Source organism: Mesocricetus auratus, unplaced genomic scaffold (genome assembly GCF_017639785.1).
Source record: "Mesocricetus auratus isolate SY011 unplaced genomic scaffold, BCM_Maur_2.0 Super-Scaffold_100011, whole genome shotgun sequence".
Taxonomy (NCBI): Eukaryota; Metazoa; Chordata; class Mammalia; order Rodentia; family Cricetidae; genus Mesocricetus; species Mesocricetus auratus.
The window spans coordinates 26347268-26353267 of record NW_024429195.1 but is presented as its reverse complement, the minus strand read 5'-3'; positions in this window follow the sequence as shown (position 1 = coordinate 26353267).

The following is a 6000-nucleotide window of genomic DNA, read 5'->3' as shown; positions in this document are numbered from 1 at the left end:
TTGACCAGTTTTCCTCTGAGGTACAACAGCCTAAATCCAAGTCTTTTTGCCAGCGCTACACATATTTGCCTGACAGTTTGGAGCATGGCTTCTCTCCCCCCGGAGAAGGGCATTGTGGTGACACAGATTCTTCATGCCTAGCATGATGGTGGGCTCTCCAGAAGGGCACTATTTGATTTATTAACATGGTTCAGCTGTGTTTGAGTATGACAGAAGTACGTGGACATCTGGTCAGAGCCAGTGATTAAATCATAGAACCTTACGGAGGAACTGGAAAGAGGCTGAGTTCCCGGTGCCAGCTATGATGCAGAACTGTTTCCCAGTTTCCCCCAGGAAGCTGCAAAGTGGAACTTAGCAGCATTTGTTGGTCCCTCACTAAGATCAAACATATGTGTGTCACCCCAAACCAGCCTTACCTTTAGTTGACAGATGTTGAACCTGTTCCTGCCAACCCAGAAAAATGTCACAATGAGTGTAAAGAAAAGGGACAGTGGGCTGGCAGGTATGACAGAGACAGGAAGAGGGGAAGAGAGAGGAAATAAATCCACTGTGACACACAACTGTAAAATTCCCTCCTTAAGAACACTCAGAGCCTTTTTTTCCTTCACATAAAGGTACTATTGGGTACTTTTCCATTAAATTTTCAGAGGGCTTGGCCTCCTCAAGAAAAGTTTCTGACTAAAAGGGGTTTTCCTCAACCACTTGGTTCCTTCTCTGCCTGGTCCCACATGAATCAGTGATCCTGTATTTGGCCCCTCAGATAGTTGCCATGGACACGGGAGCAACACTTTCAGCTTTCAGCTTTCTAGCCTGGCTGTGGGAGAGCCTGCACAGAGTCAGACCGCTGGCAGAGAACCTCTCTAAGTAAAGTGTCACCTAGCAAGTAAGAGTTTCCAGGAAAATGGTGACACATGGGAATGAAAATAGATAGTTCAACTCATCTTTAAAAAATCCATTTTGATTCATAGACTGTCTGCATGATTGAAACATGAGAAACCATCTTGTCTTGATTCATACACAAACACCTCAGACGGCAAATAAACCCTCCCATTGTCACAAGGAGAAATCATGTTAACCAAAGGAAAACAAGGCTCTTGAGACCTAACAAAATGTAGACCAAAGAAAGGGGGTCAGATGGCGTTAAGTGAGCCATTGTGGTTTAAATTCTGAACAGCAGTTTAGAGGAACTCTAATAGCACATATCCTTGTAAAGAAATCCTGAAACTACAAAATCAAGAAAAAGTAAAATGCAGGGGATTCTGAGATATGATGTTGTGTAAAATGTGACATGAATAAAATGAGTTTATACTTTCTAGACATATACTTGTATAGGCAAAAAAATCTACAAGCAGTTTAAATACACTTACTAGTATACTTGCCAATTATGTCTGACTCAGTTAACACAGCAGGATTTTGCTGCTAATTAGAATCAGCCATGTAAGATATCTGGTGGGATTCTTTAACTCAACTTCATGAAGTGAAGGAGGCCTCAAAGGATGACTAATTATGCCAAGAGATTACATATAAATGTAATGTAGATTATGTGTAAGTTCATACTACAAATCTACTGAGAACATAGCACTGAGAAGATGATGTTAGATGTTATTATCTGTCACACAATAATAGATGCCTACCCAATGAGGATTTTAATGGGCTCTTGCTCAAGTTATATTCTTATCTTTTTCCATTGTCCATATTTGACTGATTTTCTAATATGTCCAAAACTGTTATCATAGGTTGCTTCCATCATCAGAACTTTTATTTATGGGGGAAGAATAAAGTTTGTTTTCCTGCTTATCTGACTACTTATTCAGACTTCATTTTAAAATCCCATCGTGGTAAGTAGATGTTCTGAAGGCACATTCTTGTCCCAAGACTCCCTATGTTTTCCAGTCAGATGCTGCCATGATAATTCCCTTCTAGCAAAGATGGTTTAACTCCATTTCTTTGGGAAGAAGGTATGTCATTGGGTTTAACAGTAATGTCAGTCAGGTAATATTACTTCTTGTACTCACATTAAATGCTGCTGTTGGATGTCTGTGGGTAGTACTATGGGGTAGCTATTTTCATTTGTAGATATTTTCTTCATCATTTTTATATGATTTGGCATTAATATATTCATGACACATGTCTAAGAGAAGTTTAAAAGTGCTTATAGGTTTCTAATAAAAAGCAATATAATGTCTGGCAGTGGTGATTCATACCTTTCATCCCCAGCACAGAGGCAAGAGGAGCTCTGTGAGTTAGAGGCCAGCCTGGTCTACAGAGCTAGTTCCAGGACAGCTAGGATTGTTACACAGAGAAACCCTGTCTCAAAACAAGTAATATAGCATATGTATGTATTTTTCTACCAGCTTAAAATTAATATAAAGAACCTTATGTTGGACATAATGTTATGAGTATATTTTTTATTTCTATATTGTTATTTCTTTTGTATATGTTAGATTTTTCCAAATTTACTTGTATATCCTCTCTCTCTCTGAGTCTGTCTCTCTATCTCTCTCTCTCGACAGGGTTTCTCTGTGTAACAGCCCTACCTGCCTACCTGTCCTGGAATGCACTTTGTAGACCACAGAGATCCACCTGCTTCTGCCTCCCAAGTTCTGGGATTAAAGGTATATGAGGTATATGCCACCATACCCAGCTCTAACTCTTTCATTAAATGTCGAAAAATATGTTTAATTGTCAACCAAAGTGGTATATTTGGAATAACACCAAATCAAATATATGCCTTTTGAAATTTATACTAAATAATAGCTTATTTATTCAAATAGTTCTCATCTTACTCCCCATTTCAAAATTAGAATAAAAAATGAACAGATTCTATTCTTTAAGCTTTGTCATATACAGTAAGAGAAAAGCCCTCTGTGAAGATGTGGTGTTAACACTTGCTTTTTGGGGACTGAATGTTGAATACCTACTAATGACATGTTGAGGCTATATTTCTCTATATCCAGGCAGATTATATGTTTAGACATTTAAATTTTACTTTAATAAGTATTGCTTTTTCTTTTTAACTTACAGTTTTAAAAATTATGTTCATAAAAATTCAAATAAAACAGAGGTGTGGCAAATAACGCTCAGACATTTCCCTTCTTTCTCAAATCACGTTCTTGTCAACTATTTGATATGACTCTTTAAAAGCTATATTTATATCAAATAGTTCGGTTCCTCCTACTTAGTCTGACGAAACATCAGCCATCTTTATAAGTGTGTTAGGAGGGAAAGCCTTCCTCAAACTTTCAAGTATTTTTCCCTGAAAATTCCGTGACTATAATTACAGGATAGGATTTGAAGAGAAACGGTTGACTTACATTTGCATAACTGATCAGTTATCAAGGACGTAGGTTAAAGGATAATACAAGTTACTAAATAAGTTATAGTTTTTGCTCTGGTCTGTCTCTAAAACCTTCATTGCTTTATGTAAAAGTATCCCAATGAACATAAATCAGACCACACCCTCGTTTGGCAAACTGAGACAGGACCTCACCGCCCTCTAGTGGGAGAGTCTGTTCCCCTCCATGCACGACAGAGCCACCAATTGCAGTGATGAAACTTGTGAGCATCTCATTGCTGTTGGCATCACTCTCTGTGGCTCGTTCTGACACATGATATCAAGTAACTCATATCCTTAAGAGTGTGAATCACTGGCCTTCATCTGTCCTGACGATTACTGGCCACATCACACCTCCCTACCACTGAATTTAGGAGTGCTTTTAAAAACTGCTTAGTTTCATTTTTTTCCACTAGTACTTTTCTGAAGTCTACCTTCCTTTATTGCTCCAAATAACAAAAACTCCGTTTTTTCTTCCCTTGAAAATGTAAACTATCAGCATTTTTCATTTGAAAAAAAAACTATTTTAGTAGAGTTAGGAGCCTGAAGGCAACAAGCTTGCCCGGTTCCCCACCCCCAGCATTCTCCTCCTAAACTTAGAATGAAAACAGCATCCAAATGGGATCGCCTCCAGTAAGACCTGAAAGGAGTGAAACTTCTGCAACACTGTCAGCACTCATGACGGGACTTTTCCTCAGAGTAAATGAAAACAAGGCAATGCGAGGGAAACTTTGAATGCAAACTCGTTCTCTAAACAGACATGGCGGATTCCTGCCTTCCTCGCTTGTTGGAACACAGTCCAAGAATGGGATCATGCAAGAATTCTGAGTGCTTCTGAGAAAACTCCAAGGAAACAGGCGTCTTGTGACCTCAGTTTCTTCAAAACATGGAATTGTTCTTGGCATGTGTTTTCGTGCTCCTCCCAGGTAAAGCAGATAGGAGTGAGTCTACTTCAAATCTTTCATTACAACTGGCTATTATTTGTTTATACGCCTCTATGGAAAACGTTTCACCATTGTGGCCTACCCATAATGCTCAGCTTGCTCTGGTGATTGCACACTCTACTCAGGGGACTCTTCTTTTTTTAATGTTATTTAATTTTTTTCATGTATTTTACATACTGACCTCAATCCATCTGTTCTGTGCCCCCCACCTCCCGTCTACCCCTCCCCCATCTCCCTATTCACTCCTACTCTGTCTCCATTCAGAAAGGGACAGGCCTCTCATGAGCTTGAATAAAACATAGCACATCGATTTCTGGGCTCCTTCCCCTGCATCAAGGCTGGGTGAGGTAATGCAGCATGGGAAACAGGCTCCCAAAAGCCAGCTCAGTGCCAGTGACAGATCCTGATTTCACTGCTAGGAGCCTTACAAACAAAAAAAGCTACACAACTGTCACATACATACAGAGGGCCTTGGTCAGTTCCATGTAGGCCCCCTAACTGTTGGTCCAGAGTCCATGAGATCCCATGAGCTCAGGTCATTTGTCTCTGTGGGAGCCCCAATCATGATCTTGACCCACCCCCCTGGCTTGTACAATCCCGCCTCTCTTTTTTCAGGAGGACTCCTGGAGCTTGGCCAGTGTTTGGCTGTGGATCTCTGCATCTGCTTCAATCAGTTACTGGATAAAGGCCCTCTGAAGATAATTAGGGTAGTCATCAATCTGATTACAGGAGATGGCCAGTTCAGGCACATTCTCCATTATTGCTAGGAGTCTTAGCTGGGGTCTTCCTCATGGATTCCTGAGGGTTTCTCTGGTACCAGGTTTCTCCCTAACCCTGAAATGCCCCCCTAACAAGACATCTCTTTCATTGCTCTCCGCCTTCCCCAACCTACCTCTGGCAACCAGCCTTACCAACTGGCTCCCTCAAGTTCTCCTCCCCGCATCATCCCCACCCCCTCTCCAGGAGATCTCTTTTATTTCCCCTTCCCAGGGAAATCCATGCATCCCTCTTTGGACACTCTTTTTATCTGGCCTCTCTGGGTCCTCTTTGTTATCTGGCCTCTCTGGGGCTGTGGATTGTAGGCTGGTTGTCCTATACTCTTAATATCCACTTATGAGTACATACTGTGTTCGTCTTTCTGGGACTGGGTTACCTCACTCAGAATGCTTATTTTTTTCTAGTTCCATCCATTTGCCTGCAATTTTCATGAGGTCATTATTTTTTACAGCTGAGAAATACTTCATTGTATAAATATACCACATTTTCTTTATCCATTCTTCAGTTGAGGGGTATCCAGGTTTCCAGATTCTGGCTATTACAAATAATGTGACTGTGAGCATAGTTGAGCAAGTATCCTTGTAGTATGATTGAGCATCCTTTGGGTGTATGCCCAAGATAGCTGGGTCTTGAGGTAGATGGATTCCCAATTTCCTGAAAAGCACCATATTGATTTCCAAAGTGGCTGCTCAAGTTTGCACTCCCACCAGCAGTGGAGGAATGTTCCCCTCACTCCACATCCTCTCCAGCATAAGCGTTCATTAGTGTTTTGATCTTAGCCTTTCTGACAGGTGTAAGATGTTATCTCAGAGTCGTTTTTATTTGCATTTCCCTTATGACTAAGGATGTTCAACAATTCTTTAAATATATTTCAGTCATTTGAGATTCTTATGTTGAGAATTCTTGGTTTAGATCTGCAAAATCTACTAAAACTGATTTGAAAAA